Below are 12,568 nucleotides of genomic sequence, written 5' to 3' on the forward strand. Positions count from 1 at the left end.
GTGTGGTTTGTTTATTCTTGGATAATTTAGCTTTCCTGTTTTTCAATAATTTGTGAATTAAGTGTTTGTCATAACCGTTTTCTGTGACAAGGTTTTGGATATAATTTAATTCTTTTTTATAATTCTCTTTACTTAAGGGTGTCATGAATAGCCGGTCTATTAAATATCTGAATTTGCTGATTTTATGCGTTTTGGGGTGGGTGGACTTGTTGTCAATGGAATGTGTGGTAGCGGTTGGTTTCTGTATATGTCGAGATCTATTTTTGGAGGTTTGATACTGACATTTAGGTCTAAGAAATTTATGCTGTTATTTACGCCTGTTTCAAGGGTGAACTTCAAATTATTGTGGAATTTATTAAATTCTTCAAGAATTAATGTATTCTGGTTGGTTCTATTTTCGTATATGATTAGAGTGTCGTCAACATATGTGGTGTACACGGCGAGCTGAAATTTGTTACTGAGGGTGTTAATATGTTCTTTCTCGATTTGTTGTAATAACCAAGCCATTAGGAAACAAACAAACCCAGACCATGCACGTAAGTCATCAACTCTATCTTTGCATTTCAACATCAGTATTTATTACACGTAAATTACAATATCAAATTTAATGTTCGCAGTGCACAATGTCTAGACTGAAAACCGCACGAGGTCACTAAGAATTCTGTACCTGTTTCAACAATTCTCCCACCAAGCTACAACCAGGTAATACAAAACCTCCATTACGTACGACATATCTAATGGGAAATAGTGCAATATATAGCATATATGAATATAAATGAACATTAATACTACTCAACAAGACTACAGTGTTTTATAGTGATTATCAGTGCAAGTTAATTTTAACATTTGCCATTCTATTGGACATTTATAATATTTAACCACGATGATCCACATTAAGAGAAGACTACTCTAACAACATGTCATCGAAATGATCACGTGAACTATTGTTAACATATGTATTTTATATATTTTATCCTTAAGTTGTGTTTTATGTAGTTTTATTAACAGCACCCATAATGTTCATGAATGTTCCAATCCCACAGTTATGCAGACCTATTTAAATGTAACAGGCATTCGCATGTGAAAATGGTACATATGTACTGAAAACGTTAATGCTCTAAATGTAATACTAGATAAGCACAGACTGTTTAATTTATTAAATATACTTAAGTTGTTTTAAGTTTGCTCCAATCAGTTGAATAGAAGTGGAAAGCTATTTTTCCACCATAAAAAACGTTCTCTCTGACAGGCGGCTTACTATGACAGTTGACAACTTAAAAAAACATCTTGTTGTGACATGTAACCAAGGAAAGTGAGTACCTTATGGGATAATTTATTAAGTATTTGTCTACTTTTTGTCTGTTTCCATAAATAATAAATGCCAATTTCACTGCCTATTTTTACTATTTTTAGTGCCTATTTGTCTGCCTATTTTAACCAAAATAAATGCCTAAACATCCGGGATATAATAATAATAATAATAATAATAATAATAATAATAATAATAATAATAATATGTAATAATTCCTCAGGTTCACATACATCAGAAGAGGTAAACGATCATCCAATTAGTACGGAAGTAACTTGTGGTGAGCACAATGGTCCTTCCAGCCGTTCTAACTGGCATACAAAGCCCAATTTCACTACTCTCTTTAGCTCCCGAAATTCATGACTATGTTGATGGGTTCCAGTGCCATAAACTGATTCAGATTCTTGAGATATCGGTAACTTCTTCCCTCACAAAGACTTGAACCAGCTCCCATTCTATAATGCTACTCCAAAGCATAATGTCTTAGACTGCGCAGAATATATATTACAACAGGACTGCATGAAATGGTATAAGATTCAGTGCATTAATATTAAATGAAGTGTTATGAAATAAATAACATAAACCATAATATAATATGCTAATAAAATACTGCATAGTAGAGTAGAAGAGAAATGAATGTAATAAAAAGAGAATTCTCTAACTATGATTTGGTGTCCCGCACGGTTTGGGATCATAGGCCTGTCTTGAGAATTACAATCGAATCTCAAAAACTTACGTTGGCAGAAGCTTGAAATAAATTTACCCCCGAGCTCTTAACGCAAATATAATGAACTATATATGTGCTCATAACTATGACATTCTAAATTCCACACTTTCTTTGTCGCTGCAGAGTTGGCTGCCTACCTTCTCACTCGTTTCTACCTGTAAAAGGTCTGATATTAAAAAATTCTTGAGCCTGCTTTCATTTATGTTCTTAATAATTCTAGTTATGTTTCATAAAAATAAAACAATAAAACAAAACGTCTTACGATATGAAACGGCGGGAATGTAGTAAAGGGGAGAAAGTGGTTGAAACCCCTTGAGAAGTCGCAATATAAAGAATTTTCAACCCCCTGCACAGAGCCACCCGTCTCGATTCCTGATAAATCCCCCCATAATAAGCATGTACTTGAGTCTATATATTCTACATAATACATCTCATATAGTCAGCCTCCCTTCCCTCATATATTCCTCCTATCTATTATTATGCCGCTCCCAGAATTCTTTTCTTTCCCCTGTTCACAAGAGATTTTCTTAAATTGCCAATTTTGAAGGAAACCATATTTCAGATCCTGGAAGCTGGGAGGATACAGAAGAAAACTGGAGTCTCTAAGTGCAGCCCTCTTCTGGGCATTATGCAAAACAAGTTAAATCCAGGTTTTATCGCTCCATAGATCCCCCGCTGGCAGGAAGTGGCTCGCGTATCACTAGGCTATCTTAGAATTCTCTGTTTGTCAAGGAGTTCCATTTGCATTGAATGTTTTATAAATAATAATAATAATAATAATAATAATAATAATAATAATAATAATAATAATAATAATAATAATAATAATAATAACAATAATAATAATAATAATTTTCTCAAAGACTACTTAGGGAGTTGATACGAAAATAAGAATATAATACATGCAAATAAAGATAGAAATTTCTTTAACTTTTTGTAACGTGCTCCAACTTATCGCAACGTAAAAATAAAGCTTACGTTCAAAACAAACAGAGTTTCTCTGCAACCCTTGAGATATTTGTCTCTTTTGTAGTTTTCATAAATATTTACATACAAGGTAAATTTCGGACACTTTATTTCTCTTTAAAACCATCAACACAGTTATCATAGCAACCACTCTTGTTTTGTGAGTCATTGGACACTCCGCTTTCAGTTGTCTCAACAGTAGCTTTCAATTTACGTAGCCAGGGAATGAATAAATGGAAAGGAACAAGTGTGCATTCAAACGTACATGATGTTTATAGCGTCCTTGCAAGGGCTTTTGGAACTAAATTTTTATATGAGCTCCTAGATTAAAGTGCATTTGTCTCATTCCATTTACATGGTCACACGTAAGGTACTTAAGTATATTTCGCAGGAGGGAAAAGCTGAAAGAACCGTCAACTTTACTATAATGCTTTTCACGCAACTTAGTACATATGCCTCTTCTTCTTCGTGGCTACAATAGGCTATTTTATCTGGACGCAAGTAATATTTAACTTACCATAACTAACAGCGACTGAGTCTTAACATTAGGCCTAGAACTACATAACATTGGTTAACCCAATGGACTCGTATTTAAATTATTGAAATTCTCTGCACTTGGATTTAATGTCCAATTTTCGGATGAATTTGCAGTGTGTTGCAAAAAAAATGATAAAAAAAGAACTGGTCAAGATTTTTTATGCACAATTTGGCAAGGGCTATACCGAAAGTATGTAATTACTGATAAAAATGTCTTATCAAGAGATTTTGGTTCGGTAAATCTCGCGCGACCACAGCTCGTCAAACGAGGTGATTGAGTTAAGCGCGAATAGCTTGTATTCTGGGCGTCTAAAAAGCCGCAACTCTCATGAACTAAGTTGCATGAAAAGGATTGTAGTAAGAAAGTTAAATGGCTGGGCAATTAAGGCAGCCCCGCACGAGTACACGAAGCAACACAGACAGCTACTACCGCCGCATCCCACAAAATTCCCCGCCCAGTCGTAGAGCGGAGGGAGAAAACCAGCACAGCTGAAGCCAAGTGCACGACGTCTGACGGAGATTTAAGAAGTTCTACTAATGTCAAGAGATTGGCAGCCGAAGATAAGTGAACGACAGAACCTGGAAATCCTATTATGTATACCGATGGGTGATAGGTCCGTGACCCATTTCTTTCAGGACTCATACCGACAAGCCCTCATACACATTTCTCCTCAGCTCCAATTTTCTTTGGAAGGACGTATTTTCGCATACTTTTTAAAAGTTTCTTCTCCCAATTCTCCATTCACTGAAGGAAGTAATAGCTGTCTATGCTGTTGCGGGTAGTCATGAGCGGATGCCTAATTGCCCAATCACTTAACGTTCTTACAAGTTGGAGGTCTTTTCGGTTCCCCCCCCCCCGCAAAATTTACGAAAGTCCTTAAGTGGGACAGTATGAACGCAATGAGAGAAGTGGTCTTTAGCCTAGGAGCTCATATAAAGTCTAGTCTCATGAGCCCTTACAAGAACGCAATAAACATCGTGTATCTTTGAACTTTATTACTTTCCCCTTTCAGTCTCTTTTAATTAAATTGAATTAAATTAAACAAAAAAGAATGAGAGAAGTGGTCAATAGCTTGGAGCTTACACAGATTTTCCTCATACCCCAAAATTCCATTGCCAGGAGTCGAGATCATGTAGCTTTTAATTGTTTATCGTCCCCCTTTCTTTTATCGAGATTAATTGCGGTTGTAGTTTTCCACGCGGTTTTCTCTATCTAATTATTGTATAGGGTGTATTTGGCTCCTTGGATGTGGTAACCGTTTCTCAGTCTTCTTCTTCGGAACTGAACCGCGATTTCTAAAGTTGATTCCCAAAACTCCTGCAAGAAAGCGTTTATCATGTACTTTGCAACTGATAATTTCTTCTCTCTTCCTCCTTCATTGTTTCAATAAGGGTGTATTTGGACGATTGCGGTTAAAATTTTATAGTTAAACATCAGGAATCATATTTGGGAGTTTTTTTTTTACGTAAATGCGTCTATATCGAGGAGTCACTAAAAAGTACTTAAGAACTTACGTCAAACTCTTCGAAATTCTCGAAACCAAGATTCTACTGTAAATTTTTGCTCGTAAAAACTTTAGAATTTTCTTAAAAGTCGGAGTAAAAACCATACGTGCTCCTATTACCGCTTTCCGACAGACTATTTCATTTGATTCTGCGTTCATCTGTTCGATCAACTACGTCCACTGCCATTTTTGTGGTGACCATAGCAACCTCAACAGACAGTACAACTGCAGAAATACAGAAGTCCGGATATAAAGAGCATTGAGTTTCCGCGGTTCACTGAGTTTATGTCGGATTTACAGATAAACTGAGGAGTCCGCGGCCATACAGCACGGGGATTTGCCTTTTTATAAGAGGGTCAAGAAACTCCGAGTAATACAGCGACGCCACTCGTCATAACTCTCAATTACAAGACAGGTTCCCTCGCAAGGAATTCGAGTTTTTTTGAGCGGGGGATAGCGAAGAGAAGAAGTTGGACACTTTCTGGAAGTGGAAAGAGGGGAGGAGCCACGCTAACGTTGTGCGAACAAATTAATATAAGATGTTTTGCCAAGTCTGAATAAATAGAAGTGTTATGCAAGATCGTGGAAATCTTCATTCTGGTCTCGGTAGTGGAAAGAAATTCTAGAACAGATAGATGATGTATCAAAATGTAAAGTAGGAACAGCCATGAATCTTTCTTTTTTGTGGTACTCCCGGAGACGCCAGATTATATCTCTGGTTAAATTATGTGCAGTTTTCACAGAGAAATGTAACTTAGCTCCATTATTTACTTTCAGTTCCATTTTTATACTTAAGTAGATTATAAAAGTAAGATTATACTACAGTAGTCGAAAAAGTGAATCTTTATATATGGGTGGATTAATCTAATTTTGGGGGGGGGGGGTGGATTCAATGAAAAAATCAGTTTCTTTCTATCACGTCACATATTCTATAGACACAGCAGTAACACAAAGACAGTAATACTATATTGGCAAATATGAACCATTTAAATTGAAGCATAACATAACAGTTTAGAACCCCACTAAAGTTTTCTTGACAACATAAAAATCTCTTATAAACCAACAAAATCACGTTTCAGCACGCACTAGACTACAGGGCTGACGTCGTTAGCTGAGTCGCCTCTACCAGGAAAAGCCAATACATATCTCGCACAACTAAATACCTCTGCCATGTAGAGACTCTTTTGAAAACTTCTTCCACCGTATATTGCATCCAAATATAGAGTTTAACCATCATAATTCTGATTTAGTATACACTATCCCTGAAAAAAGGACAAAATTAACGATGTAAAAATATAAAAAATCCATATGCAATTGAAAATAGCCTATTTCAAAACTCTTACGTGATACAGCAATTTCGAGGGCCGTTTAGGATTCTACAACCAAAAATTGATGTGTACTGATATATCACACACTAGATACAAAGTGGCTGTTAACCAGTTATCATTTAAAATCAAAGTCTAAAGAATGTCATAAAAATAATTAATAACAATGTAAAGTAAATGTACCTTCCTACACTGCAAATTGATCGGTTTACATGAAACGATTAGTATGAAAAATGTATGTGCAAAATATTTAGTTCTCCAGTTAAAATGTATAACACTTAAAATGCATTGCTCGAAACAACTAGAGCAGCGGTCATCAGCACAGAGCACCCTCGTGCTTGCGTTCCTTACCCACGGATAAGAGACTGCGCTATGGTGCACATATAGCTGCTGGCGTGTATGCTCTCTCCCTCTCTGCCTGCTGCACGACGGGGTATATGATGTTGCACCGAATACCCTTTACCCATTTCAGCGAGTGCTGACGACCACTGAACTAGAGGAACACTTGTAATGAAGTGTCAAATTTCTTACCGTGCTAAAAACTGAAAGAGTACTGTGTGTAAATTTTAACACAGATTTAATTTTACCTAACGATACGAATTTTAAACATTCATGAACTAAATTCAGAATAATAAACTTAAATAACAACTATCAAATTAACTTTGATTATACAAGATAATGGAAAATTCCTCATTCGTCAGTTTTCTGGCATAGATAAGGTAAAGAATACTGGTTAATGCCTCGTTTATTCAAGCCACTGACAAAATGAGGCATTCAAATTAGTTACAAGTGTACTACGCTCTGCTTCAAATACGAGAAGCCTGTGACAAGTGGTAGAGAGTTTGACTTTTCTCCTTCTGCGGTGTCCAGGATATTGAAAAGATACAGAGAGACAGGCCTGTATTGTAGGAGACATGGCCATGAACGGAGACTCAAAACAAACTCTCGAGGACAAAGATTCATTATCACCTTTACTCTGCGACGGCGTACGAATACTAAAAGACACCTAATAAATAACTCCCAAATAACGTCTGAAGTCTAGGTTCCAGATCAGATTATAAGAAATAGATTACAGAAACACAAAATGCGACTAAAAGGCCAGTTCACAAATATCGTTTAACATAACATACAGGAGATATCAAGAGTTATGTTAGCACAGCAACACGCTGATTGGAACCTAAACCAGTGGAAGTCTGTACTCTTCTGTGACTAATTTAAGTTTCGTCTTACATGTTGCAATGGTCGTGTACTTGTGGACATGGCCAAGAGAAAGATTTTCTGCAGCAGCTCTGCAAGAAGTTGATAAATTTGGTGGAGGTTCCGTAATAGTCTGGAGCGGTATTATATACAGTCATCGTACAGATTTTGTAATTGAGGAGTTTATTTTGAAAACGACCCTTGTCCATTCCCATAACTTTGTGTGAAATCGAAAAAAAAAAATTTAGGTCTAAATTTTCTTAGCAGTTGGGCAAGAAACATTTTGAAAGCAAAGAGGTTGTGTGCATTTAGAATCAAATGAGAGCTTGAGGGTACTGGGACGTGACGAGTGGCTATTTTAGCTCTTGAACTAGCAAATAACATATAGGCTCTACTGAAGCATTCCTATGTCACAGGTTTATGAAATTTATACCATGCATTAAACAATGTTTATATTATCTTTTCATGAAAAATTAAATCACTTATCTCCAATAGAATATTTATAGGATGTTCCCAAATAAGTTAATTAGAAAATAAATTATTATGCATGGTTCATCAGTTAGGTACACATATCTCATAGAATTTTAGTCAGACCTCTCTAATTTTTTGTGATACAATAAGAACATATCAAATGACAAAATGAATGCACTACTTTCTTGACTAAACATCACATGTGTACAAAATTTAAAAAAAATATTATTATTAACATATTTTTTTCCAAAATTTTCCTTAGATTTGAATTTTTAAAAATTCAATGATGAAGTTTAAAAGAAAACCACTCCATTCATTTTAAAGAGTTAATTAATATGTACCTGCCACAAAAATTTCATGACTCTATCTTCATTAGTTTATGAGATAAGTGTACCTAAGTTTTGAAAAATCAAGGTTACGGGAAAATGCAAAAAAACTGAAAACGTGTATTTTGTACTTCACTCACCAATCTAAAACATTCCAGCCCCATATTCATCCTGCTCCTGTGTTTCTTGGCCCTCTCTCCTCCTTTTGGCATTCCTCTTTCTTGTTCTGGCCTCTTTAGTCATTTGCAAAGCAAACTTTTCACCATCCTCGAAGCGCTTCTTGTCAATGGCGTAAAGTGCAGTTTTTGTATTTGACCCACTTCAATGCCCAAACTCTCCAACACATTTAGTCTACTTACACAACCATCATTAAAACAGATGACTGCATCTAATACACCCAGTTTTAAGGTTTTTAAACCCACAAAAACTGTTTTTGGGATGCGCTCCCATATACAATGATTAAAGCTTTCATTAGGGTTTTGTGTATTCCCATGTAAGCATTTTTTCAATAGCTCCTGGTTGCTGAGGTCCATAAAGATGGGTTTTATTTCATCCATCACAGCTGGAGGCAGTGAATGCTGATGGGAATACTTTTTTCCAGTGACTGAAACTTTATTGTACCCACACCAGCAGTCTTCATCTGTACCTGGAGGACATAATGTGTGATATGGCTCCTCATATGTACTATACTTGTGGAAGTATATTGCCCACACTGCTCTTCTCATTTTTTCTACATCTTTTCCAGCATTCCTCCTTATGGCCAGTCCATAATAGGTTTGCAACTGATCTATTGCACTATCTGTTAACCGCCCTCTCCCTGTTAGCGGTTTACCATCAGAACATTTTTTACCTTTCATGTCTTTACATAATTTTCTTAGTCTTGTTCCCATTCTCTTTTGCACATGTCCACAGCACTCCAGCTTACTTACTTCCACATTCCCATAAACATTTAATTCTTCAACTTTCTTATATCCCTTTGAGTCCCCATCTCCTAAGTAATTGACATACCTGACCTGATATAAATTCTCAGACCTCTGAAAAATTTTTACTACTCCATCGCTCTCCATCCCACCACTGAAGCCATCATAATTTTTCATGCAAACATGTCTAGGCTGGTCTGATTTACAATTATGGCAGAATTTTGTCAAACATTCGACATCAATTACTTTCCCATTGTCTAGTGAAGTTGCAGTGATGACACCATTGAGGGAAGTGTGGCCTCGCTTCTGCCAGGACCCATCGAAAGCAGCAATTATGTCCCTACTGTTTTCATTTAGAGCCACTGCTTCTTCTATAGCACTTGTCATAGATTTTTTTGCTACTTCTTCCAGACATTTCAACAGTTGGGAAGTGCAGAAATTAAATTTGGTGGTGGGAGATCCATTATACCACACAGAGTTTGTGCTGGCTTCCTGCCTCTGCCAATACTTCTCATTCCATATACAAATCTTAAATTTACTTCATAACATTTTGTTTTCCCTACCTTATTGGATGTCATACTCGAAGCAGATTCTTTACACTTATTACAGACAACAGACAGTTTAGTTGCAAGCCCACGCCTACTATTTTTATTTTCTGTAAGTTCAACACAGTCGATGCCACTACAATACTTACACTGTACAGTTTTCTTCACCAAATTAGACAATAATTGAATATCCACAATGATAAAACCCTTTGAATATCCCTCATCACTAAAATAAAAGTTGTCATCACACTCTGGTTTTATGTGAGACAATTTTCTTGCAGAAGCTGAATGCAATTCTCTACTGCAGCTAGGCTCTGACAGGTTATGTTCACTTATGTTATGTTTGCTTTTACTTACATTACCATTAAACACGGGTTTTCTTTTGCCAAATTTCTTTAATCTGCCCATTTTTATTACACACACACACACACTAATAATGCTGAATAACACTGATGCGAATAACACCACAAAGATTCTTTTTGCAACAAAATTTACACGAGGTTATTCAAAACAAAACAAGAGTGCTTTCCACTGGGCTGTGTTATGCTCTTTGCAGTTTCAGAGTATCCAGAAGCACCAACAGCAATGAAATTTACCCGGTCAAAATATTCCAATAAATAGCCCAGAAATTATAACATATTTAATAAGTTGAATTGGGCATTTAAAAAAGAGGCGTGCAACTACGACGCCATTTTTAAATTCCCTATTTTAGGGCATTTAAACCCAGAAACCCTTACAATATATATATATATATATATATATATATATATATATATATATATATATTTGGATAGAGAATTTATTCAAGAATTCGAAAACAATGAAAACAAAAAATGACATTTTTGGCCGATTTTCACGTCCTAGTACCCTTGAGAGTCTTCGATTCCAAAGCTGGAAATAACATTTTGTCGCAAATACTGCTATTAACAAGAGTAAGTTTGATTCCAATAGTCACTTTTAATGCAAGATTTTTGTGGTTTAGAAGGCGTTCTGAAGTCAAATCATGACACTTGTATGTACTAGAATTATAATTGAAGAATGCATGGACGCACGAAGCTCATTTTCGTTATCAGGTGGACAAGAGACTTTTGAAAATGAGCTTCTCAATTCTTCCCCAACGATTGAATTCCGGCCGATACATTGAGAACGTTTTAGAACACCATATAGTGCCTGCTGCTCTTAGAGCAGAACCCGGGATTTCTATTTGTTTAGTATAATTCTAAAGCATATACTGTGGTAATGACAAAAATTTTGCTAAGAGTGATTGGAATTGAGGTTATCAATTGGCCTGCGATCAGCCATAATTTTAATCCAATTGAACACTTGTGACATTTGCTACACAGAAAAATCATAAAACGACGTAGAAGCCCACAAAATCTACAGAAACTTCGCGATGCTATGAAGGAAAATGAGACATTATTTTCCAAGAGGAAATGCAGAAACTCACTGGGAGTATGTCTCGAAGGTATCAAGCTGTCGTCAAATGTCGTGAAGGCCATACACGTTATTAGCCATATATAGCCTATAGGATCTTTTGGTTGTTATAAGTTATGACAAAATTTAATTGCTTGCTTAGTTACATTTTCATGTAAAATCGTGCATTGACATACAAATTAATTATCAATTTTCATACTTCCACCCTTCTTCAATAAAATTATTTATGTAATTCATAGTGTTCGTCTAATTGTTTTGAGTAGTACATATTATGTAAAGTATTTCAAATTAGGAATATATTCCAGATCCAATGCATTAACATACACCGTTATAGAACAGAAGATGAGGATCCACTGAATATTGTACACCGTGTCCCGCTTAGAGGGATCGAGAAATAAATGCTAACCATTTAAAAGTAGATGAAGATATTGTTATGATTTACATCTGACAAAATGCAGAAACTGTCCAAGCTTATGCGCCAATGGTTAAAAAACAATTGCATGTTCATACGCATGCGCAATAACATTTATCGTGGAAACAAGCCTAGCGCCATTCAGTAGAACATTCCGTCATTGGACCATTCTTCTTAATCGAGGCGACAGTCACAGGGAATGTGTATCTGGACATGTTGCAGAACTTTTTTTGTTGGTCAACTCCTCCCAGAATCGGTTTTTCAGCAACATGGGGCTCCACCCCATTGCTATGGAGCAGTGCGTGGCTTCTTGAATGCAAACTTTCCCAGTAGGTTGATCGGAAGAGGAGAACCCTTGTCTGGCCACCTAGGTCAGCCGGCTTGACGCCCATTGATCTTCCTCTGGGACTTTGTGACAAGTGTTGTGTACCAACTTGATACAGTTGACTCTTTGGAAAAACTGAGACAACGTATTATAAATGCAGCTACGCTAATCACTTCACAAATGTTATGGAACACTTGGCAGAAGGTTGAGTACCTTTTGGATGTCTTCAGGGTAGCTCGAGGCGCACACATCGAGTTGCACTGACCATTCTCCGAAACTCGGAGAGTTTTTACATCAAGTTTTTACAAAAAGTTATGTAATAAAATAATTATTTATACTTTAAATTAGTGCTTATTTCTCGATACCTATAAGCGGGACACTGTATAATCGGTGAATTTATCAATGCTGTAACGGCTAAGGCATACCGACATTTTTAGCTGAATGAGCACTAACGGCAACTACTGTAGAATATGATCTCCTCAGTATGTGTTTAATATTTCAGTAAGGAAACATGGTGAGTAATGATCGTTATTTTCCTTATTGCCAAACAAGAATCGTTCTCGACCTTG

This window comes from Periplaneta americana, chromosome 5 (assembly GCF_040183065.1).
Source record: "Periplaneta americana isolate PAMFEO1 chromosome 5, P.americana_PAMFEO1_priV1, whole genome shotgun sequence".
Lineage (NCBI taxonomy): Eukaryota > Metazoa > Arthropoda > Insecta > Blattodea > Blattidae > Periplaneta > Periplaneta americana.